This window comes from Arvicola amphibius, chromosome 11 (genome assembly GCF_903992535.2).
Source record: "Arvicola amphibius chromosome 11, mArvAmp1.2, whole genome shotgun sequence".
In the NCBI taxonomy this organism is placed as follows: Eukaryota; Metazoa; Chordata; class Mammalia; order Rodentia; family Cricetidae; genus Arvicola; species Arvicola amphibius.
Window position 1 is genome coordinate 45,029,585 of NC_052057.2, and position 24,967 is coordinate 45,054,551.

Below are 24,967 nucleotides of genomic sequence, written 5' to 3' on the forward strand. Positions count from 1 at the left end.
GTATATAGAGGGGAATACCACATTATCTCCCCTTTTCTGTCTAATTAAAAAGGAAGGTTTAAATTTTAAAATAGTAAAATTACATATAACAAAATAGGTATCAAGCAAGAGTTACAGTTACAATATTTAGTCATCTATTCTGTCTTTGTGAATCTAAAGTTTTATATCCTTTATCATAACTAAGGAAAGCTATATCTGTCTTCAAATCTTCAAAGACCCCAGAAGGATAAAATATTACCAAGTAAACCATAAGGGCATTGTAAGCACCTTCCAAAGTTTTAGAATTGACAGAGACATCTCACTGCCTGGACAGTCACCCACAGCTCTTCTGTAATGTTGGGGCACCCATCCTCAGCCTACAGGCCCATAGTATCTGGCAGACTTTTCCATGAAGCAGGAAATTTGGAAGGCTGTTCTGCCTATCTTGGCAGTTTGTCAGTCACTCTCTTCTGTATCCTGCAGAATGTCTGGCAGTTTCTTCTGTGAAGCAGGAACCCTGAAGGACCATCCTGTCTTTTGGAAAGTTCAGCAGTCACTTTTCTGTGGGTCCTGCATGTGCAGGTCATATAGTATACCATCAAGAAGTCCAGAAAAAAGCAGTTTTTTGCCCAAATGGCTAGCCTTGTCACATTGAAGGCAAATTCCATAGAATGTTTTTTTGATGCCCATCAATGCCCATTATCTGAAGTAATTGGTGCTGCCAGAAGCAGACATGTCTCACTGTTGAGAAAAGTCGAAGTTCTTACATTTTAAATGCCATATTCTGTAGGTATTTGAAGTGTTGAAGATGATCTAACTGAAATATATCTCTATATATCTAGAAAACCTAACTAATATGACTACAATTTGACTATTAGGGCTATCTATTCATCTGCAATTTTTAATTATACATTACATTTTTAATGAGCTGTCTAAACAGTAACAGAAATACATTTAACAAAATTGCCCTTAAATTTGTATCAATAGATCAAGATCCATTCCAATGCAAAGTATTCATCTCTGTATCATATCTCCCAAGAGAGGGAAGGGAGGGAGAGAGGGAGGGAGGGAGGGAGAGAGAGAGAGAGAGAGAGAGAGAGAGAGAGGAGAGAGAGAGAGAGAGAGAGAGAGAGAGATTGACTGTGACCATTAACGATTTATACCCAACCCCTTTTAAATGAAAACAAACATTTATAAACAATCATTTTGGGAATTTGGGCATCATTTTGTTCAAACTGTTTCCTGCTCTTTGTTAGGGTAAGTATTTTTAGGGGTTCATGGAGACCTTTTAGGGGGGTATTGTTCTATCAAACCACATTAGCCTGGAAGGAATCTACAGGTACCCATCCTCTGTGAAAATGAAAGCAGAATTTCTTTTTCAAAGTAACACACCCTTAACTCAAATTTTGAAGTCAAGATACCCTTAAAATATATATGTTGGTTTAGCTTAGCAGCTCTCCAAATCAGATTTCTCTCTGTAGTCAAAAAATTCAAAGAAAACACAACAATATACATAATCCAGTCTCTCTGTGTATTTTCCATCTTTACATGGCTTATTTTTCTTTACTCCTTTAATCTATGACTGTCTGTACTCTTTTATATTACTTTTACTGTCCCTTTAAAGACTTTACTTCTTTTTATAACTGTCTGTATTCTTCTTCCTCTTTCTCCCAAGCCTACATACATTTTAAAACACACTGTATCTTATTTAGAGGCCTTTTATGTCTGAATGTGTCCTGTTGTGTATCTGAAATCCTTTTATGACAAGGAACATTTTAAAATGGTAAGCAGTGTGGTTGCAGAGCCCTGGATGCTGGCTCCACCTCTCTTGGCCTTTCAATATAGCAGAGGTACATTTCTGCCAGCTCTGGAACTGCTAGGTAGGAGCCGTGCTCACCTCCTCAACTCTGGGAAGCACTGTGTGCAGCACATAGACCCTTTTTATCTCAGTAAAAGCTAAATCTGCCATGCATCATGCTGTGTGGCCTGGAAATGTCTCTGTGTATGTCAGCAGGAATCCACCATGCTTTCCTACCTGTGCACACCTAGCAGACCTGATCTAGCTGCTTTTCCAGGCAGGGGTGCTGAGCGGCACGCATGCTCAAACCGCAAGCATACAAGCACCTGGACCCAAAGTGTGTGGCTGGCCTATGGGCGCCATTTTGTAGTTGGAGACTGCTTCTTTGTTTCCCGACTGTCCAGCCTAAATAAACAGACAGAAACTATTAATTGCAACACTGTTTGGCCTCTTGGCTCAGGCTTCTTATTAGTTAACTCTAACATCTTAACCCATTTCTATTAATCTATGTATTGCTACAAGGCTGTGGCCTATCAGTAAGGTTCTGTTGGCAGCGTCTTTCTCGTTTGGCAGCTACATGGCGTCTCCTTGACTCTGCGTACTCTCTCTATTTATCTCTGTTCAGATTTCCTGCCTACCTCTGCTCTGCTAAACCATTGGTCGGAACAGCTTTATTCATTAACCAATGGTAATAAAACATATTCACAGCGTACATCAGGGGTTGTGTCACGGATGTATCGGTTCAGCTCAGGCACCCCACCATCAATTGTTCTTTGCGTTTGACCAGTTGTAGGCTTCTGCAGTGGTCTCCGTCCACTTCAGAAGGAAGCTGCTTTGATGAGTGGAGGGGCGAGAGCCACACTTAGCTGTGGTGTAAGTGTCTGGAATACAGTTAGGGATGGTGCTCAGTTGGAAGAGTGGCAGCAGTGGGTTCTCTGAGATCCATGATGCCTCTGGCCAGGAGTGGTTGCTAGGTTTCCAGTCCCAAGCATGATTTTCCACCTGTTGAGACCTAATATCCAGCTAGACAGCCATTTGTTACTGCCAGAATATAAGTGCCACTATTGCACCTTTAGGGATAGCGTGCCCTGCTGGTCATTGTGGCTCGTGAGCATTCCCTTGGCAGCTTTCATAGCACCATTAGGTAATAGAAGCTAGTCCTCAGGAGGAGGCCCTCAGGCCTGGTCCAGCTTGAACGCACTGAATCCTGTGGGCCAAATATACTGTTGTCTTCAGCAATAAGGACATACCTTCAACTCCTGGGAGACAGCCCAGGGCAACAGTCATAACCTGTGTTGTCTGGGGAGCCTCCCCTGACCCAAGCCTGAAAGGAGGTTTCTCAGACCTGGTACTGGCGTTTGTTAAATAGTCTACAGCTCTCAGAAAGAGCATTATCGTAAGTAGCTTCCCTTCGTGTGTGAGTGTGTGTGTACCTACGCTTTGTCTTAGTGACTAATTTATCACTGTGAAGAGACATGACCAAGGCAACTCTTAGGAAAGAAAGCATTTAACTGAGTGATTTCTTAGTTTCAGAGGTTAGGAAGCAGACAGTAATAGCACTGGAGCAGTAGCTGAGAACTTTACATCCTGAACCAAAGCAGGGAGAGGGCTAAGACAGAGACTAGGAAACCTCCAAGCCTACCCCAGTGAAACGCATCCTCAAGGCTTCCTCAAGGTCACACCCACTCCACCACCACACCTCCTAATCCTTCCTGAACAGTTACACTAGGGACAAAACACTCAAATGTATGAGCCTATGGCGACTGTCCTCATTTAAGCAACCATACGCTTCCATATATGTACTGTATATAAAGTAGCATTCCCTATGGCTATTTCAGACATCCCAGTCCAGTGTTAATACCTCCCTCTTCCCGTCTCTCACGTTAAATCACCCAGATCCTGCTATTCTGGTCTATAGAGCTTCTCCACCCCAAAGGTTCATGTTCACTTCCCTGCTTCTGCAGTTATTCCAGGCTGTATACTCCTGTGTGAAGATTTAGGGCTGGAAACCACAGATGAGAGAGAACACGCCACATTTGTCATACTGTCAAGTTCCACCCATTTACCTGTAAATTTCATGATTTCATTTTCTTTACAGTTGAATATAAAGTCTCATTATCCATTCATTAGTGGAAGGACGTTTAAGTTTCTGCATCTTAGTGACTATGAGTAGAGTGGCTCCATTGCCTTCGGACTGTGGTGAGGAGGAGCAGCACACTGGAGCAGCCAGACAGCAGAGCGAGCCAGGGAAAGTGGAGACTGAGGACAAGACAGACCCTTAGAGTCACATCCCCAGGGTCCCTGTCATCTGCTGATGAAGGCAGAGCCCCCAGTGCAGTCAGTTCCTAAAATCCCAGCCCCTGGCAGCAGGCCTTCGATACATGAGCCTTCGGGGGACAGTTCAGACTCAAACCCTGAAGCACAGCACCAGCTGGGCCTCTCTTCTGGTGTTTGGTATTACTGGTTTTAACTTGGCTATTCTGGGGATGCGAGGCTGCACGTCATCATGGCTTTTGCTTTCCTAATGACAGCCATGGAGAGCTTCTAGACGTCGCTGGCTGCTTATTCATTTTCTGCTCGATGTGCTTCAGTTTCATGGATTCTGTTATGAGCCACTTTGCTGAGTCCAGAATGCTCTGAGTGCATAGTGTGGCCACGTGTCATTCATTAGATACATGTATTAGAAAAAGATTTCCCTAATAATTTCTATGCTCTTTTGGCATTCTAAAATTAGAATTTGATTTTAATGAGTTTCTAATCAATTTCTCTGCCTTTAAAAAACATTGTAAGGATTTTTTTTCTTTTCTGCCTGCTCTAAAGGTTGCAGAGATACCTTCCTGATGGATGGCTGAACAGAAGTCCTCATTGCTCGCCTCCTCCACACAGAAAAGCTAACGATGCAAAATTGTGTTCCGAGGTGAGTGAGCATTGGAGTGCCTGGGAATTAGAGAGACTGGATTCCTATGAGAATGTGAGGCCAGGGCGACAGCACAGTAAGGAAAAAGTATCTTGGTGCCTGCCACTCGACACCCACAGCTCGAGGAGACCAGCCTCCCTGCGAGGGCGACAGAGGGGCCCATCACACAGACAGTGTGTGCTCGCAATTTTCACTCCTGGAAGTTTGCGTAACCTTCAGGCTCCCTGATGTCAGGAACCTTGAACGTGCAAGAAAAAGGAGCTCACATAGTCCACTGACTGCCACCCGCGCCCCAGGATGCTATTACTAAAGCCAGCTTGAAAGGATATCTGGAGTCAAAATCCTCACCTGTGTGTTCCCATCTTTGGGACTCCGCAGACGTTCACTGTGCCCTGTATTGTAGGGACAGGCACTGTGACAGAACAGTGTCACCCTCTAGAATCAGCAGACCAGGGTACCTTCTCTTTGAGAGGGGCTGGCTGTCAGGAGCATGACTAGCCATAAGCACCGAGGCTCATGAAGGCCCATGAACTCCTGCCACCTGTTCCCAGTGCAGCCCACTCAAGTCTCATCATCAGCAGTAGTGCAGTGCTCATGCTGGTCTGCCTATGCGGCTGTGCCAAAGGGGCCCTGGACATCCCATGGAGTCCAGCATTGACCAGTCCCCAGATGAGCATGACCAAAGAGAACATACTCAGCTCGGCTGTGTAGTCCACCTGGGTGCACTATAGAAGCACAAAGGAGCACCAAGATTCTGCTCCCGCCTCACCCAGGAAGTGAGGCTGCCTTACCCAAGCACCCTGTCTGACCATAGAGTACAAGCCCCTCCAAGGAGTTTCCACCTTCCTGTGAGTGTCTAGATGCATCCTCGCTGTAAACCCTGGTTACAGGGGCAAGTTCTATCCCATGAGCATTGCCGGAGCCAGCCATGCTGAAAGCCTGTGCTGTAGCAAAGCTAGCATCAGCAGATCCTGAGGACCTTTAATTGTCCAAAAGGGCTGTGACTCCCACTGTAGGAGAACCTCAACCCCATCTCTGTGCTGTGCCTTCTCTGCTTTGGAGTGCTCCACAGAGGAGTCGGTGGGTTTCACCTCCAGGGCTGCACACATTGCACACGCTACACAAAATCATTAGTCGCAACCAAAGAAGTTATAGGGAGACTGTTCTGTGGTGGCCACTACAATGCCAACATTGCTACCAAAATGGTAGCGCTGTCTGAACTCCAGCCACACAGATCTCAGTGCAGGAAGGAGTGTGAGGAATTGAACAGATGAGTGACCTGACGCCTCTCAGAGGAAACCCTGACTGTGACAGGAAGTTCCAAATAACCTAAAGGGATGAAATGTTTGGTAAAGAATGAGAAGGAACGATTAGTACTGGGGCGAGAAAGGGGCCTGTGGGGAGGGGCGTAAAAGGCACTGCAGGGATGAATATGAGCCAAGGAGAGGACAGATGTATCATAGTGAAACCCATTCTTTTTTACACTAATTTACAAAGAAACAATTCAAAGATAAAGGAATGATTATATTTTAAAAAGTTGGATCCAAAAGAATACAGACAGTGAGATGATACTAAAGAGATACTACATATTATGAGTGCAAGAGTCCATAGAGTATTACATTGAAAAAGAACCAAACAGCAATCTTGAGATGAAAAACTTACTAAATTAAATAAAAAATGCAGTTGCTAGCCTCAACAGACAATCTAGATTAAGCAGAAGAAAGAATATCTGAACTCATGACTTTATCCCATCTCACCACATGCCGTATCTATTCTCTAAGTCCAGCCAGGCTGGCATGTGCTACATCCCCATCCAGCCAGGCTGGCATGTGCTACATCCCCATCCAGCCAGGCTGGCATGTGCTACATCCCCATCCAGCCTGGCTGGCATGTGCTACATCCCCATCCAGCCTGGCCAGTGTTTTATTGCTGTTAAGAGACACCATGACCATGGCAACTCTTATTTTTTAGAAACATTTAATTGTGGGGTTCACATACAGTTTTAGAACCATGACCATCATGGTGGGGAGTGTGGCAGGTAGACTTGGTGCAGGAACAATAGCTAAGAGCTTACATCCTGACCCACAGGATGGAGGAAGAGAGAGAGGCTGGGCCTGGCTTGGGCTTTTGAAACCTTAAAGCTCACCCCCAGTGATACTTCCTCCATCAAGGAAGGCCACACCTCCTAATCCTTCTCAAGTAGTACCACTCCCTGGTGACAAAGCATTCAAGTCTGTGAGCCTATGGGGGCCATTCTCATTCAAACCACCACACTCCTTATCAAAGAAACCTCTCTTTGCGGAAGACACAGATCATCACTGAAAACTACAGTTGGTCAAAGTGAAGAGAATAGCCTGACCATGAGGTACCAAGCCCCAACTGATACATCTACAATACAATTCCTGCACCCAAGGCTCAGGAACATAAGGGAGAGGGTAGAACGATTATAAATGGCTGAGGGTCAGGAGGTCTGCTGTGAGGTTGTGGCTCCTAAAAGTAACAAGGAAGCTCTACCCATGATACCTCAGTGAGACCTAGGTGAGACCTGAACAATGACAGCACTGATGACAATCTAACAGCTACTGAAGATCTCATGATACCCCACCCCTCGACAGAGCCCAGGGGTGAGGCCCCTAACTAGTTACCCAGTACCAAGGGTCAGCCCCGAAATCATACATATAGTTTAACACTAAATGGACCCAGCAGGTTGTGTTTACATATTGATGCAAATGTGTAACAGTAATTAAAGAGATCATGAATTTGAGAGGGAGTAAAGGGGATGTGGGAGGAGTTGAAGGGAGGAAAGGGAAGAGATAACTGATGTAATTGTATTTTAGTTCAATTTATTTTAGTTTTAAAAAGACTATTTGAACTTGAAGACAGGCCTTTTGAAAGCTCAGTCAGGGCAAGAATATGTACTCAGGATTTCTGGGATACCATTAAATGAACAAAGAGTATATTTTTTGAATACTCAAAGGAAAAAGTTAAGGACACAAACCATTTCAATGAAATAATGTGAGAAGAATTCAAATCTTGAATTGCAGACATATATGCAAATGAGGTATATTAGAGCCACAATTTGACAAGAAAAGAACTTCAATACAGGATGCTGGAGTCAAGCATAAGTGCTGAAGTTCAAAGCAAAGAAAATATTTTAAAATCTATTTTAACATAGGAAAGCCATAGTCACAATCCAGGATGTTCCAGTTGGATTAATAGCAGATTCCTTTCTGGGCTGTTGGGGGCATGCACCTTTAAACCCAGCACTTGGGAGGCAGAGGCAGGCAGATCTCTGTGAGTTCGAGGCCAGCCTGGTCTACAGAGTGAGGTCTAGGACCACCAGGACTGTTGCACAGAGAAACCCTGCCTCAAAACAACAACAAAAAACAAACAAACAAAACAAAACAAATAGCAGATCTCTCAGCAGAAGCCACAGGCCTTGAGGGGATAAAGTGATGTACTGAGGTCCTGAGAGAAAATCACTTGAGACTAAAGCTGCTGTGCCCAGCAAAGCTAGCCTTTGGGAATGAAGAAGAAATAAGATCTTCTGTGGTGGTTTGAAAGAGAATGGCCCCCAAAGGTAGTGGCACTGCTAGAAGGTATGGTCTTATTAGAGGAAGTGTATCCCTGTGGAGGTGGGCTACAAGGTCTTATATATGCTCAGGATACTGCCCAGGGTAACACACAGACCACTTACTGTTGCCTACAAGATGCAGAACTCTCAGCTACTGCTCCAGCACCATGTCTGCCTGCATGGCCATGCCCCCACCATAATGATAATGAAATGAACCTCTGAACTGTAAGCCAGCCCTAATTAAATCTTTTCCTTATAAAAGTTACCGTGGTCATGATGTCTCTTCACAGCAATAGAAGCCCTAACCTTCCCAGACAAAAGAGGAAATTCATGACCAGAAAACAGCTTTTTTGACCCCCTGCTCCCAAAGATGGACTACCATCCCACAACACAAAACACATTTAGTCCAGCTTGCACTTCTGTAGTCTTAAAACTTCTAACACTATTCAAAATTTCATGTCCAAAATCTCTTCTGAGACTCAAGGCTAAATCTTCTAATTTTCAGGCCCTTTTGTAAAAATCAAAACTGCAAGTCTCATGCTCCCATTAAATGGTGATACAGAGTGAACAATCCCTTTCCAACCAAGGAGGAACTGGTTCTCTCCTTCCACCATGTGGGTCCTTAGGATCAAACTCAGGCCATCATGCTTACTGGTAAGCTCCAGATTGGGCGAGAGACCCTGTCTCCAAGAATAAAGTGGAAGAATGGTTAAGGAAGACTTTCAGAACCAGAGGCTTACTGCTCTGATTCCTGAGTGCTGAGCTTTCAGGATCACGCAGAGGCGTACCTACATGCCTTGAGAATCAACGTCCTCTGCCAGTATTTGCCTTGCTTGCTACGAGGCCCCTTGGGCGCCAGTAAGATGGATGCAAGCTGGTGGCAGACCATGCTGTCATACATGTCAGGCTGCCAAAGTCGTAGGCTCATGAAGGCCTCGGCCAAATTTCAGAGGCAATCCTTGCTACAATCAGTGTGTCTAGGACAATGCCGAGAGGGCAGTGTGTGAAAGTATGAGAGTAAAGTCACGTGCCAGGAAGGAGGGACATCGAGGCCGACTGCAGGCACAGCAGAACCAGAAGAGAGGAGCTGTTCAGTCTGCAACTGGCAAGGCTTTGGGGGCCTTTGGGCTCCATTCCCCAGCCCAAGGGTCTGCTCATGACAGTCTCCTTACACATCTGTTCTCTGTACACACTACACACGGGTCTGCTCATGACAGTCTCCTTACACATCTGTTCTCTGTACACACTACACACGGGTCTGCTCATGACAGTCTCCTTACACATCTGTTCTCTGTGCATACTCTACACACAGGTCATTTACTAGTCATTCACTCATTTTTCAGCTTCTAGAGTTTCATCCTAGAAGGTTTATTCTTTTAGAACAAAGTACTTTTAAAAGTTTTCAAAGCCATACAGGTGACAGATTTTTTTGTTTGTTTTTTGGGTTTGGGAGGCTTGGGTAACGGTTGCTGGGGATTGAACCCAGGTACTCTCCTGAGCTACATCTTCACACTCTAACATCTATGTAGGTACACTGAATAACCTCACTGATGGCCAAGCCTGCCCCATCCCCACTGCCCACCACATGTTCACACTTCAGATTTTGAGGCAAATTCTAGTAAACTCTTCAATATGCATATTTAAAACTCTTAATTTCCATTTCCTCTGTAAGGACTCTAGAAATACAGTCACACACTGAGGTACTAACATTTAGGGCTTCAGCATCTGAATTTGAAGGAAGCAGAGTTCAGATCACAACAAAATTAAAAACTCCTTAGTGTGCTAAAATTTCTAGTTAGCACCCAACTTGACAATAATTTTGCTTTAATTCATCCAATAAGTTCTACACATTGTACTTTCATATATATCTTAAGTCCCCCTTTGATGGGTTTATATTTTTTCTTTTATTGAAAATAAATGTTTAAAAAAAGAATAGATTTTTTAACGCACTCTATTCTGATAATAGTTTCTCTTCTCCCAGCTTTTCAGAGAACCCCCCACCTCCCCTCCCACTGGTCACTGAACTGTTAGAATTTTACCAATGAAACAAGTCTCATAGATTGTCAGTGGGTGATTTCTTCCCTGTCCTCTTTTTGTATGAGAAACTATCATTGAACTTGAAGGTCCCTTGGCAAGTTGGCTTTGTAGGTAACAGTGATTCTTTCATCTCCTCCTTTGACAAGTGACTTGCCTCCATCTTGAACACCTAGGGCTGCAAAATGACACTTTTCAGATTTTATCATTCCTTTATTTGGCGGCTGCTTGTTTGCACTGTTCCATCTCCAGGTGGCACAGTATTGCAGGAAATCCAGAAAAAAAAAATGTTGCTCAGTATTTTCTCATTTAAGAAGAATCAGTGATTTGGTGACTAGTGTCCTCCAATGTCACAAATAAGGCTTTCTTCTTCATTTTCTCTGTATGTGTGTGCACATGCCTGTGTAGAAAAGACCAATCTTCAAGGAAGACATTGTTTTCACGGATTGAATCACCTAGCACTTTCTTGGAAAATCAATTGACCATAACTTTTTGGATCTGTTTTTGGATTCTTTTCTGTGCCACTGACTTATTGGAAAGTCCTTATGCTAATACCATGCTGGTTTTGTTTCTGTACTTACAGCAAGTAAAGTTGGGTTATATGAATTGTTAGATAAAATGTTACATAAAATCATTCATACAAATCATTTTCATTCTCCCAGGACATCTATCTTTCTAGATAAATCATAAATCAGCTTGTCAGTTTCCATAAGATAAGATTTTTGAGTCTTCTAGTCTGTGTCTCTCCTCACTGATTTAGGACTTCTCTTCCATAATGATTTTTGGTTTTCAGAATATTGTGCTTTGTCAGTTGTATCCTTAAGTTTTTCTCATTTGTCCTGTTCTTGTACAGCTTTGTAGTATTACATAAACAGAATCATGATTTGTGTTAATTAGCCAAGCTTTATTTTGGCTCCATAAAATCCCCTAAGTACATGGCCATGTCGCCCACAAATGAAGGTAGTTTTACTTCTTTTTAGTCTGTGTTCCTTTGAGTTCCTATTCCTGCACATTGCGTGGGTGGGGGTTCCTAGTGAGACACTCAGTAGGCATGGAGTGGATATAGCATGACCTCGAGGGAAATTGCTGCCCTGGGAGCTAAGCATGAGGTGTAGGTGTGTCTTAATCTTGCCTGTCTGGTTGGAAAAGTTCTGTAGGACTTTGTGTTAGTAGATTCCATTGTGAGTGTTCTCTTAAAGGTTTGTGTTACTGTGTTCATAAAGTATGTTGATTTATGATACACTTTTCTTGAACTACTATTCACAGTCTATACTTACTTTTTTTTCTCAGAACCACAAGCTTTATTAGCCAGAAGGTGTCCTCATGAGCCTGGACTACTGGAACTGGATATTCCCGAATGGGCAGTCCTAGTCCTTTGCTCCAGGTTTCGACTGGCCTTCTGAAGGACTTGGTGAGTTATGACCAACTGATCACAGATGACTTTCTCCTGGTGCTTTTTCTGCTGCTGCAGAAGTGTTGCTGGTTCTGCAGCTTCTTTTCCTGTTCAAACAACTTTCTGTGTAGTTTGGCGATCTCTGCCTTCATTTCTTCAGTCTGTTCGCAGTGAAGTGAACACTGGCCATCTGTGGGGACTAAGACCTTCCAGAAGAGTGTCAGCAACCTTGAGGCTTCTTCCAGGATCAGCCTGGCTGTGCTCATGCTGAAGAGAAACTTGCTCAGAGGCACAGAGAGTGGAACCTTTGGCCCCAGTTTTTGACCTGTGGGGCTCAGAGCCTCTTGAGTTTGAATGTCCATCTCGGCAAGCAGTATCTGGCCACGGCTGATCTGCTTATGGAGGGCATCATGGTCCTCAGTCAGGCCCAGGATATGGTGGCCACTCTTGCATGCCCACACATGGTGTTCAGCAACCAGGCAGAGCATGCAAGGGGGGCTGATGGTGGATGTGCTACTGTCACAGGGGAGGGAGTCCACATCAGTTCCAGAGAGCAGAGGAGTCTCGGAAGCTGATTTTGGTGCCATTGCCTAGGTGGACTCAGATAGATCAAATGAATTATCACTGGCCTCAGGATGTTCATTGCCATCATGTATGTCCAGCTGAAGGGACCACTCGGTGACAGGGCATTGACAGCCAGAGTGAGGCCCCTTCCTGGGGTGTCTTCGCTCCCTGTGACAGCTGCTTCTCAGGGAACTGTTAGTCTGGATGCTCCTCTCTAGCAGCTCACAGAGAGCCCTCATCTCTGTTAGGAGGCCATGCAGGTCACTGAAAGAATCAGGCCCATTCCAGCCTTCTCTAGATGTCTCGCCTTGGGCCTCGCTCTGTAGCTTCCTAAGTTCCTCATCCAGCTTCTCATCCACCTTCAGCTCCACTTGGAGGGTCTGGAGCTGCTTATCGTTTTGTGAGAGCAGCTGCTGCCTTGACTTCACTTCCTCCTGTACCTGCTCAGCTCCTGGTGGTGGCTGCAGCTCTCCTGGGTCAGCTGCCGATCGTGTGTATCTCTGTAGCCTCTCATTTTACCCCTTCACACTGGTGTGCTCTAGCTGAAGGTGCTCGAGACCTGCAGCTTCCTAGAGAGGGTCAAGTCATTTCCCATTCCCTTTCTGTTTATCTCTGGCCCCTTTCTCAAGCATCATACGGAGGGCCTGGCTCTGCTTCCTCAGGAAATATATCTCTGATGCCAGAGAGCTGTGCAGCTCTGAGCCATAAGCAAAAACATTTGTGGAACTTTGGTCAGTCTCAGACCCCTGCCGTTCCAGCTGTTTCCGGAGCCTCTCATTTGTTTTAATAGGTTCTTCCAAACGTTTTCTCAAAGTTCGAATTTCCTGTATGTGTTCCATTAGTAAGTCTTGAGGAAAATGGCTCTCCATAGTCGGGAGCTTCCCAGTCTTGTCTGCCTTCTGGTCTCGGGACAGGAAGGACTTACCCACACATCACACCATCTGACTGTGTGTGAGAGGCCGAAGGCCCAGGAGAGTCAGGCAGGAGATGATGATGGGTTAAGTTGTCTTCCTCAGTTTGTAACCTTTCTTGTAGTTTCCTCTGGGGACGTGTTTCTGCCCCGGCCAATGCTCCATGGAGAACCAGCTTTTCCAGTTGCTCAGGCAGCTCAGCACACTGTGTTAGCTGTTCCCGGAAGCCCTCAGCCACTCAACTATCCACATCACTGGCCTACAGAAGCTCCTCGAATGCCTTCATCATGGTGCTCATGTGTTGACGGTAAGTGACAGATGTCATGGCTATCCTTAATCTGCTGCCGCTGAAGGGAGAGCTCCCTGGCGTGGGACAGAACCAGTGAATCCTATCTTGATGGGGAGTGGTCTCGGAACTTGTTCTCCAGGTTATGGATTTCACTGAAAAGTTTCAGATTAAAATCCTGCTTCTTCTGTAGCTCCTTCTGTTCCACCCGCTGCTGTGTGAGGCTCTCTGGCATCCCGCTGTCAATCATCTCTGGGGTTAGAGGACAGAGGATTTTCATATGCTTCATATACCGTACTTGGTGCAAACTTGAAACTGTCATCCCTTCATCGTCTGTTTGGCTCATAGGCTTGTTCAAGCCATCTTGAGCCCCATCTGCTCAACACAAAACTGATAATGGCCTCACTGCACTGAGAGGCTTCTGTAACTGGACAGTGAAGTTCTGGTAGCTATCCAGCTCGGTTTGCAAAGCATGGATTTTCTTTTAAGGCTTCTGTGTCGTTGGGGATATTGATGTTCTCAGACTGGTCAGTCCCAATCACACTGTCTTTAATGGAGAATTGACTCTTAGAATTCAAGTAAGTGGCTACAGAGGTTGGGCCTAAGAAGTCTCCAGTGTTCTCTTTGCATGCTGGTAATAGGGCAAGGTCATCAGGTGGACACATTTCAGAACCGATCTCAAAGCTTGTGTGTTGGTCACTGTCCGCTTCCTTGTCTTTCCAAGCAGAGTGTGTGGTTTCAGGTCCTTCGTGCTCGCCTGTGTTGTCCTGGTAGACTGCTCTCACAACAGTCACAGGCCCATTCAGCAATGCAGGGCTGGGTAGTGGCAATCCCTCCATCATTGCCTCTCCCAGAATTACTTGTCACGGAGATTCTTATTGCGTGGTTCACACTCTTCCAGCTCCCCCTGCAGCTCTAGAACCTGGCCCTGGAGCTGACCCACCACCTCTGGGGAAGCAGGAAGGTCATACACACTTTCCAGTAACTCAGAAGCTTTTAATTGGAGCATCAAGTCTGTCTTCTCAGCATCCTCGTTGATTGTACTAGGGAATGGGAGGGGAGTAGCTCATAGCCCTGCATCTCACACAAGGCCTCTGACTCAGGGTCAGTGCTGAACGTGGCCTCTTCTGGTTTCTCTTCCCAAGCTTCTCTCTTCCTCTTAGATTTGAATTCATGGGGGGGGGGGTGTCCTCTATGGTGACAGTTTGCACCGAGGCATTCTTCAGCTCCACCTTGGCTCTGTCACCTGTCTTTACTCGCCAGGTCCCCCATGTGGACTTGAGTTCATTGTGTGACTTGGAGAATGAGTCGTCTGGGAAGGAGAGGTCAAGTTCATCTCTCAGCTGAACAGCTACTTGCTGAAGTGCCTTCTTTGCTTTACCATCAAGGTGATCCCAGGAAGTTCCTGCTCTCCCGAGTATATTCGTTCCAAAACCAAGGCACCCAGTGCTTTCAGAAGATCTGGTCTGGCACCCAGCAACAGTGTGGTCTTCTTTTGGAACAAAGTGACAAACAAGCCCAGGAGTTTGTCTTCCAGGCTCTGGTCTCCAAGGATACCAGGTGTGTCGGCCCCGTCATGGTCTAAAATATTGGAATCCATATGCCTTAAATATTCATTTTTGCAGTCACTCTTGGCATTGTCCTCCATGATCTCTGTTTGTTTTGTTGACTCAAGTCTGTCATTTTCCTGGAAACCCAGGAAAAAGAGATCAAAATGGTTTTCTTCAGGTGCTGGTTGTCTGTGTGCAGGTCCTTCACAAGCTGTATGAGCTCACTGACCTTCTTCTTGAGTTCTTCTTGAGAAAAATGCTCCACTTGAAACTGATTGTGCTCTTAAGGCAAATAGATATGATGTCCGATCACTAGAAGGTGAAAAAGGTTCTTCTTCCCGCCTCCAAATTTCACTGAGCTGCTCCTGCAGGGCCTTCTGCAGATTCCGATAGGCAGGCCCATCCTGCTCCAGCTGTTCAGCTCGGCCTGCAGGTCGCTGGTACTATCTAAGCCCTGCAGAGTCTTTGCCAGATGGGCATAGATGCTTTGTTCCATCTTTAAGTTCTGTCAGCCCTTCATAGTCTGATAGATGCTTTTCCCAAAGCAGCAGGTTCTTCTGACTTCCACGTTCTGTTAGACACCCGAGCACTTGCTCTGCAGTGCGGAGCTTTGTACTGCTTTCGCTTGGCAGACTCCTGTAATGCCTCTCCACTGCCTTCTCTCTCCCATTCACTTCATTCCTTAGTTTTTCAGCTTCACCAAGGTCATGGATGGTGTGGGCCCATTTGCTCCCCTCTTGGTGGGCTTCCTCCAGGTCCCTCTCTAGTCTCAGCTTCTCCTTCTTCAGGTCACTCAACTCTTGGATGACCATTTTAACATTCCTGAGCAGTCTGTGGTTCTCAGCGCTCAGAGTGCAGCTCGGCCAACAAGGCTTCCTTTTCTGCCAGGGCAGCCTCATAGCCCTCAGACCCCTGGAATTTTGTGGCCGGTGTTATGAAGGGAGCCTCCCCAGGTTTGGTGAGAGCAGCAGTGAGCTCTTTGATTTCGGAGTTAAGTTCTTCAACCTCTTTTTCCTTTGATTTTAATGCCATGGTTAGGCCCTGAATGGCTTTATCCCTCTTTAAGCTATTTTTCCTCTGTAGCAATTTCTCTTTCCTTCTCTCTCAGGTCTTCCTGAAGTACCTGGATCTTCCCTTCCAAGTGATGTCTCTGTTTCTGCCGTTCCCTTGTGCAGCCTCAGCGTCTCTCTCCTTTGCTTCCTCAGAGAGGCAGAAAAAGTTCCCGGAGTTCTCCAGATGACACGTTCTCATCAGGAGATGCCACCTGAGATTTCTCCTCGTTAAGGCATTGAATTAAAGCTTCTCTGCTCTTCAAAGACAGCTTCAACTCCTCAATCAGTCTGTCCTTGTCTTCCAAAGCCAGAGTCAACTGCAGGTCCCGCTCCTGCATCTTCCTCATCACAGAGAACTTGCTTTCCAAGCTGAGGCGAAATGCCTTCTCTGTTTCTGTCTCTGCAAAGGCCTTCTCCAGTTCTGCCTGGGTGGCTTTCACATCTTCTAGAAGATATATCTTTCCGTCAGGAGGTCTTCCACCTGCTGCACCTTCGGCGAGACTCTCCACTGCTTTGGAGGCACTGATAAGCAACTGATCTCTCCCTGCTTCAGACTTTCCCTTCCACCTTGAGTTCAGTGTCCGTCCTGTAGATGTGCTCAGTGGGGCCCGCACACTCCTGCTGCATCCTTTCCTCAGGAAGTAGATGCGGAGTTTCAGATTGAAGTTCTCCTCCTTCAGCTCAGTGATCTGATTCTCAAAGTCCTTCATGTTCCAGGCTCTGCTAGCACAGACCTTTTCTCCTAACACATTTGGGAGCACTCCATTAAAATATGGAACACTTCAAGAATTTGCATGCCATCCTTGAGCAGGGGCCATGCTGATCTCCATATGGTTACAACTTAGTATATGTGCTGCCGAAGCGAGCCCCTATACTTATTCTTAGACACTCGGTGGAAACAATCAAGGGAAGCAACTGTGTTGAAACTTTTTCAGGAAAGGATTTTAAGTAGATGTTTGAAAACTAACATATTTTATGTGCATTGGTATTTGTGCCTGTACTGTGCATACGCAGCACCGATGTGCCTACTGCCTGCTGATGATCCCCTGGAACTAGAGTTACAGGTAGCTGTGAGCCGCTATGTGGGTGCTAGGAACCAAAGCCAGATCCTCTACAAATGTAGTGAGTTCTTTTACTTGCTGAGCCGTGTCTCCAGCCAGGGTTGGTTTCTTTAATAAAGATATTTAGCACTCTCTTTGTGGATGAGTTTTGGTAGTATCTATACTGTTTCATCACGAATGTTTATTTTTATTTTATGTGCATCGGTGTTTTTCAGCAGGAAATGGGAAGTCACAGACAGTTCTGAGCTGCCTGCCATGTGGGTGCTGGGAATTGAACCTGGGTCTTCTAGAAGAACAGCCATCTCTTCAGCCCCAAGATGTGATTTTTTTTCTTTCTTTCTTTCTTTCTTTCTTTCTTTCTTTCTTTCTTTCTTTCTTTCCTTCCTTCCTTTCTTCCTTCCTTCTTTCTTTCTTTCCTTCCTTCCTTCCTTTCTTCCTTCCTTCCTTCCTTCCTTCCCTCTTTCTTTCTTTTTCTTTCTTTTTTTTTTGAGACAGGATTTCTCTGTAGTTTTGCAGTCTGTCCTGGAACTAGCTCTTGTAGACCAGGCTGGCCTTTAACTCACAGAGATCTGCCTGCCTCTGCCTCCTGAGCACTGGGATTAAAGGTTTGCACTACCATTGCCTGGCTATCACAAATGCTTAAATTATTGGAAAAATGGTTCCAAATAGTCATTTGTTATCTTCTTTTTTTTTTTTTTTTTGGTTTTTCCAGACAGGGTTTCTCTGTGGCTTTAGAGCCTGTCCTGGAACTAGCTTAGCTCTGTAGACCAGGCTGGTCTCGAACTCACAGAGATCCGCCTGCCTCTGCCTCCCGAGTGCTGGGATTAAAGGCGTGCGCCACCACCGCCAGGCTTCAACATTCATTTCTTGATGTTCAAATTCAGACCACTGAATTGAGATATTCTTTTCCTGTTTGAACAAGTCAGAAGGAAACCTAAAAGCTACTAGAATACCTAAATTAAAATTGAATTGTAATTTTAACCAATTTTCTTACATTTGTATTGCTTTTCAAAGTTACAGTTCTCTCTGTAGTTTTTCTGTTGTGAAATAAATAACGTGAGTTTAAAAACATTTTCAAAGGACACAGAGAACTAGTCAGGGTAGGCTTTAACAGTCATCTCAAAACCCCAGCGGCTTGATGCAGGGAAGGTTTGCCCACGCCCTGAATCGACTGTGACTCCTCAGCGGCCCTACCCATAGCCAGGGTGCCACACTGGCAGCACCTCCGTCATCCTGAACCGTATCACCTAGCATGTGATGTCCTCCATGGGCCCGTCTACCAGCCAGAACCTAGGAATTAATGTGTATGTGTACATGGTGTGTAATGTGTGCTGGGTGTCAATGGACAACACAGGCTGTTGAAGTACTAAATAAAATGGGAAATTTTCATTGTGTATATATTTCAGGAACTTCAGTGTTGTACCTTATAAGTTGTATATAACAAGTTTCGAAACCACTATCAAGCAAGAATTACATCTTAAAAGAGTGTGCATTTATGTTTTGGAAGAATACTTTTCAGAGCCAACAGCTGACTGCAGTCTCCTGTGGGTACCGCAGTGACAGAGCCCCTGCATTTGGATGGGGCCTGTTTTTAGACGTTGCTTTCATGGACAGGCTGGGCCCCTTTCCTCCTTTCCACTTGTGACTTTAGGACTAGGGTATGTGGGATGCTGACAAGCTCACGAGTAGAGTTCTCCTCAGGTCCTCTCCATGCAGCTGCCTCACACAGACAGCTGTGGCTGTCCGTGTCCTGCACCCCAGGCCCAGTGCCGACACCGGCTGCACCTGTCTCCTGCTGGAATCAGTACAGAAACTTAGGATCAGAAATGAGATTCTGCAACACGATTGCTGGATTATAAAAGTACCTGAAGTTACTAACCCTTTTTACTCTCCAACTCTCATGAATGTACAGAGAACTTTCCAGAAGCAATACAATATGTGGGGTATCTAGACAGATTAAATGCAGATGAGAATTTAGCTAGTATTCAGCTAGATGCTAAAGCAATTGTGAAATTGTAAATTTGCTCGATTGTTTTTGGTTTGGGGAAATATAGTGATTTTTCATTTAAAAATTATTTAGAGCAAAAGTGTTAGGAAATCCTTAAACCAAATAGTAAGAACTACTTGTGCGGACACTGGGAAAACTCTAAGCAGATGCTGTGTTAGGTGTGCCCAGCTCCACATCTCAAGGGGACTGTCAGTCTAAGGCCAGGCCTCCTCCTTGCTGCTCAAAGAAACCGAGATGGGAAGCAGTTGGGCTGCCTCTAGTCCAAGATGTTTGCTTTCTCTACAGGGACATTTAGACTGTTTACTAGAAAGGCTGCTAATGATGGTCACTTATGTTTCCTTCCACAGAGGTTAGGCACACCTTTTGTAAAACAACACATAAGGAGCCAACGGTAATGCAGCTGAAGGACATAAAATGAAAACAATAAGCTCAAGTCATGAAGAGAATAAGTATAAGCATGTTAATGTAGCATATAAGTATAGCATATTAGTATAGTAAGTATAGCATGTTAGTGTAGTAAGTATAGCATGTTAATATAGCATGTTAGTAAAGTATAGTAAGAATAGCATTTTGTATAGTATGGTATTGTATAGTAAGGATAGCATGTTAGTGTAGCATAATAAATATAGCATGTTAGTATAATATAGTAAGGATAGCATTTTGTATAGTATAGTAAGTATAGCATTTAGTATAGCATAGCATAGCATAGTATAGTTTAGAAAGGATAGCATTTTGTATAGTATAGTATAGTATAGTAAGTATAGCATTTAGTATAGTATAGTAAGGATAGATAGCCTAATCTAAAGATAGGATCTAGGTGTGATGGTGTATGTCTTTAGTCCTAGTTCTCAGGAGGCAGGAATTTGTGAACCCTAGTCTACAGAGCGAGTTCTAGGAAGCCAGGGCTACGTGGTGCTATAGATAGAAAGCACTGAAGGGCTCCGCAGGTCTGCCAACGCTTCCCTGCTGGGCCAGATCTCAAAGACAAGATGTCTGGGAAAGGCCTTCCATGTGTGCTCTCCAGGTTGCACTTGAGGCACATGAGTAGATACAGGAAAGGACCTCATTCCGTACATCTCTGAACCCCCGTGGAGCCTTCTCGAGGGAAGCTCTGGACTGGGAGCCTACTGAAAGGAGAAAATATTGGAATTTTTGGATATTTGTAGTAGATTATGCAAGAAGGGACTACATGTATAAAATTCTCTAAGAAATGTCTCATCTGAGAAAGTTTTATTTTCTATAGCCATACTCAGGAACCACTTTAAAATGACCCAGAACTTCATTTCTTACGTGCTCCCTTTAATTGCTTTTCCACCTCCAGATGTGTGCCTTCCCTGGGCTTTCACCCAGGTATGTGATTCTCCCACACACTGTTTCAGACTCTTCATCCAGCCGTTCCAGGCAAGATTTAGAACTGAGCCTTCCTGAGCCCCTGGGGAACACTGGGTGCTCCAGACACTAGCCAGCGTTTTCTGGCTTTGCTAATTCCAGTCTGGATGGACAATGTAAGCAATAGAATCAGTGAAGATAGAGCATTCTCTTGCTTGTTTTACTCCAGAGATACATTTTAAGGCTGGATTTTAAAGAAATTGCTAATTTTCATTCATTTTGGGAGGAACCACAGTCTATGTGTGGAGGTCAGAGGACGACAATCTGAAAGAGTCTCCTTGCATCACATGGGGTTGTGGGTTCAACTGAGGTCATTGGGCTTGGCAGCAGACACCTTCACTATCTGAACCAGCTCACCTGCCCTGAACTTTTGTGATTTATTTTTAATTGTGTATTTGTGTGCACTTGAGTCCAGCTGCCCGTAGAATCCAGAGGCTTTGGATCCCGGGACTGGAGATCACTATGAAACATTCAGTATGGATGCCGAGAACCAAACCAGCTCCTCTATGGGGGTACTTGCTCTTTACCACTGAGCCAGTTCCTGGCCCAGGATTTTATAAATGTGATCCCTCAGCATTTTCCTCCATCACCCCCATTTTAAAACAACATTGGCATGTTTAAATTTAAGCCAATCTGTCTCTTGTTCCAAGGAGAGCTTTGTGTGGTCTGTCCTTCCCTCCAGGCTTCCTTCCTTATTCAGGCCACCACCCACCGGGCATGCAGTATCCATCAGGTGGGCAGCTACATTTCTTTGTCCTTGTTTGCTAGATCTGGAGTGGACCGTTTTCAGAGAGGGTCAAGTTAAACTGAAGTGAGGATGGGAGAAAATCCTTGAGTGCTTGTTTCTTGGGTTTCTTTTATACTTATAGTTTTAAAATACTGTATTTTTAACACAATTTTTACATTTTCATATAAATAAATTGTACACCTTAATAAGTTTATGGCACACAAGACTGATGGTGCTGGGTCAGAAGATCCACACTGAGTCCGCAGAGCCGGCCCGTAGATCTCTCCTGGGCCAGTCCAGTTGTCGACAGTCCGAGCAATTAGTTGAAGGCCCAGAGCAGAGTAGCCGTCCAAAGCCTGCCCTGCTGAGTCCTAGGCAGTCACAGCAGAAGTGTCCACATCTTAGCCCAGAGCAATCTCGCCCACCTAAACAGCCCCTCGTGGGCCCAAAGAAGGCCCTGTGGTCACTTCTGGGCCCAGACCATCTTCGCAAACCCCAACCGTTGCTTCGCCCTTCACTTCTGGGGCAGCCAGGCCTGGCCCCACAGCCTCTTCTTTTAACCGAGGCGGCAGTACCTACTGGATCTGGTGCCAGCCTGTCAACCCCAGCCTTGGATCCTGGGCCTTCCCTTCAGGCCCTTGAGGACACAGTGGACTCAAAACTGGCCTGCCAAGCCCCGTCTGTGAGTCTTGGAGCATGAGGCTTGTAGAGAACTCCCTAGATGAATTTGTCACACTGCAGTTGGGCTGCACTGGTGAGAACCTTACTCTTTAGATGCTTCACATACTGCCTAAGGTCAAGGCAGGAGAGCCCCTGCTGTGCCGAGAGCAGGCCCAGGCTAATCTCATCAGAAGCATCATCCTACTGTCCCTTCCATAGGTGTCAGGCTTCTTGGTGTTACTGTGCCCCTCACATGTTGGGATCCTTCAACATCTTTTGGTTCCTCTAATTGCCAACAACATTTTTGCATCTCTGAGCCTCTCATGCATGTGTGCAGGTGCAAGTGGTGTGTACATGTCTGCCTGTGTGTGACGGGCATGTGCAATGGAGTGCCAGCCTAGGCCTCACTTTGTCCCCCACTTCACACCCTCTGTGTTCCCTGCCTTGAGCACAGTGGCTTAAGTGACTCAGGGCCACAGCATGCATTTGATTGGCCGGTTTCAGCTCACACCATTTGGCTGTGGGATGATGTTAGTGTCTACTTGAAGATCCTCCAGCTGCATAAGAGATGTAAAGGGGTGGTGACTCCGTGGCTGCTTCCCCACCTCTCAGGGCTTTCTCCACCCCAGACACTGACAGGGCAGCTAGAAGCCTCTAACCAGACTCTTCATCCCCGTTACAACAGTGTTCAACCCTGATTCTGATGCCTATTACTACACCTTTGAGCCTGCACCTGTCCCTACTACATGTGATCAGGGGTTGTTCAGCCTGCCAAAGTCCCATCTTAGGGTAGCCAGCCCCACACTGGATCCCCTGGAGTCCCAGTGGCCAGATTGAGGCCCCAAAGGGGAGGTGATCAGAGCAGAGAGGACCAACCCCTGGGCTTGGAACTTCTATCTGGGGTTGTCTGGGCTGCATGGCTGGGCCCCAGTCACTGTACCTGACACCTGTTCTTATTCCTGTTGACACTGGACAACCTCTTTCAGGTACGGCCTCTGAACTGAGAATATGGAACTTATTTTTCTGATTATAAAAAGTGCCAGGCCATTTAAAAGAAAATCCACACTGAACAGACTGATGGCCTCCGCACACTGACATCTTTGCCCCCAGTCTCTTCACTAATCCCTTGAAATTATTTGATCATCAGGCAACTGAGGTCTGTCAATCTTCTTTACTCTGTAAAGTTTACTAAAGACAGAAATACCTACTAGTGTTAACTACTATACCATTTTTTTATTTTTTGTCTATAGTTTAGTATTTTAGGAATATATAATTTCACAGGAACTTGATGATATATTGCTGTTATTGTTTTAAATATTTTTTGAAAATCTCATGCACTTTGATTTTCATCTGCCTGCTTTATCTCCTTGTCCACGCAACTTCATATATTCTTACTCATCCCCTCCCTCCTCCTTTCTTTCTCTCCTCATATTCCCCACTCGTACTCAAAAAAACAAAACATCGAGCCAGTTCATGTTGGCCAACTAGTTCTGGGAATGGGTCTTGCTCTGTAGTGTGGCCAATATATCAGGTGCCATTCTATTAAGGAAAATGGACTCTCCCTCTCCTGACACCAGTACAAGCCAATAGCTCCTCAACTAGGGGTTAGACTTTGTGGCACATCCCCTCCTCCACTCTGGGATTCAGTGTGGATGGAGTGTGTGCAGGTCGTGTGCATGTCATCCAAGCTCTGTCAGTTTACATGTGCATCTGTTGTGTCCAGAAAAGCTTCCTTGAAGACATTCACTACCTCTGGCTCTTAAAATCTTTCTGTACCACCTTCCACATGAATCTTGAGCCTTGAGAGGAAGGATAAGATACAGATATCCCATTTAGGGCTGGGAATTTCAGTATTTATTATATTTAGTTTCCTGCCTCCATGTATGCCTGCAGGCCAGAATTGGGCACCAGATCTCATTACAGATGGTTGTGAGCCACCATATGGTTGCTGGGAATTGAACTCAGGACCTTTGGTAGAACAGTCAGTGCTCTTAACCTCTGAGCCATCTCTCCAGTAGGGCTTGGAATTGCAGTCTCTTACTCTGCATGTTGACCAGTTGTGGGTCTGTATGTTAATTGCCAACTACTATAATAAGTGTTTCTGATAAGGACTGAGTGATACACTGGGCTACAGCTATGGCAATAAGTCATTAGGAATAGTTTTATTGCTATATCCATTTAGCAGAATAATAGGTTTCCTCTTAGGGCCCATGACCTATCTAACCACAGGTTCTGGACCTTATTGAGATTCAGGTATGGGTTCTGTCTTGTGGAACAGGCCTTAAATCCAATAAAAAAGTGGTTGGTTACTTCTATAACATTTGTGCCACTATAACCAGGCAGGTTGTTGTTATAGCTCAGAGTTATAGCTGGATGAGACAATTACTTTTCTCCTCTGGTAGCATGTATAGTATCTTCCAGCAACATAAAACTACCCAGTAGGGGGAAAGCTTCCAGGTCAGTACCAGCTAGATTTCTCAAGTATGTGTTATCTCCAGAAATAGAGATTTACTTGTTTTTCCAAGACAAGATTTCTCTGTAGCTTTGGAGCCTTTCCTGGAACTTGCTATGTAGACCAGGCTGGCCTCGAACTCACAGAGATCCACCTGCCTCTGCCTCCTGAGTGCTGGGATTAATGGTGTGTGCCACCACTGTCCAGCTTAGCAATAGGGTTATACCATCAATTTCTAGAGGGCAACCAATACATTGGCAATAGGTTATGATGTTTGGGTGCAGGTGTATGAACATCATTGGCAAACAACTCAAAAATAATGTGACCCATCCCAGGTACTGGTGGTTTGATTTGGAAGGTGTATGGTATCTAATTGGGTATTGCCTATCACTTCCAGCATAACTCCATTTAAACTTGTACTTTCCAAGGGCCTTTTAAGACAGCTCCTCTGTAGCCTTGACTGTCCTAGAACTCACTCTGTAGACTATCCTGGCCTCAAACTCAGACACCCACCCTGGGTAGCCTCCCAAGTGCCAGAATGTAAGGTGTATGTGCACCACCACTGACTCAAAGGCCTTTAATATTGGCTATTGCTCAGCATAGTCTGTTCTC

General features: G+C 45.2%; 1 protein-coding gene, 1 non-coding gene and 1 pseudogene across 3 annotated transcripts in view; 1 reads left to right on the forward strand and 2 right to left on the reverse strand.

The window, feature by feature from the left end:
• The window catches only part of Gpr160 (G protein-coupled receptor 160), a 48,370-nt gene that overhangs the window by 19,614 nt on the left and 3,789 nt on the right, over nucleotides 1–24,967 (forward strand). Inside the window, exons 2-5 of one of the 2 annotated variants that reach the window (XM_038347140.1) lie at nucleotides 4,598–4,694; nucleotides 11,593–11,713; nucleotides 13,295–13,477; nucleotides 14,845–15,016. The gene's annotated coding sequence lies outside the window, so the exon portion shown is untranslated. The remainder of the gene's footprint in view (nucleotides 1–4,597; nucleotides 4,695–11,592; nucleotides 11,714–13,294; nucleotides 13,478–14,844; nucleotides 15,017–24,967) is intronic. The other variant, XM_038347141.1, reaches the window with a different exon arrangement.
• On the reverse strand, nucleotides 11,624–18,351 carry LOC119826018 (annotated as a pseudogene).
• LOC119826983 lies at nucleotides 16,825–16,927 on the reverse strand. The gene has a single exon (XR_005287535.1). It is a non-coding gene; the product is annotated as a U6 spliceosomal RNA (small nuclear RNA).